A 284-nucleotide genomic window follows, 5' to 3' on the forward strand; every position below is an offset into this window, starting at 1 on the left:
CTAAAATAGACACTGCTACCTTGGATTGTAAATTTGAATATGGAATATACAAATGAAGATAGGATAAAGATTCATCTTTGCTAGTACAGAGCCATGATTCTTGCAGTATCAGAGATGATGATTTGTGTTGAAAGACATTCCTTATGCCCCTTATTCTTAGACTTCTAGATCTACTTTGATTTCTGCCTGGTTTCCAGACCTTGTGCTTTAGCATTCTTTGGTTTGGTGAACTTCTGATAGCACTTCTCAATTTTCTTGCACTAGTCAGAGTTCATTTATATCTT

This window comes from Pteropus alecto, unplaced genomic scaffold, assembly GCF_000325575.1.
Source record: "Pteropus alecto unplaced genomic scaffold, ASM32557v1 scaffold79, whole genome shotgun sequence".
NCBI classification, from domain to species: domain Eukaryota; kingdom Metazoa; phylum Chordata; class Mammalia; order Chiroptera; family Pteropodidae; genus Pteropus; species Pteropus alecto.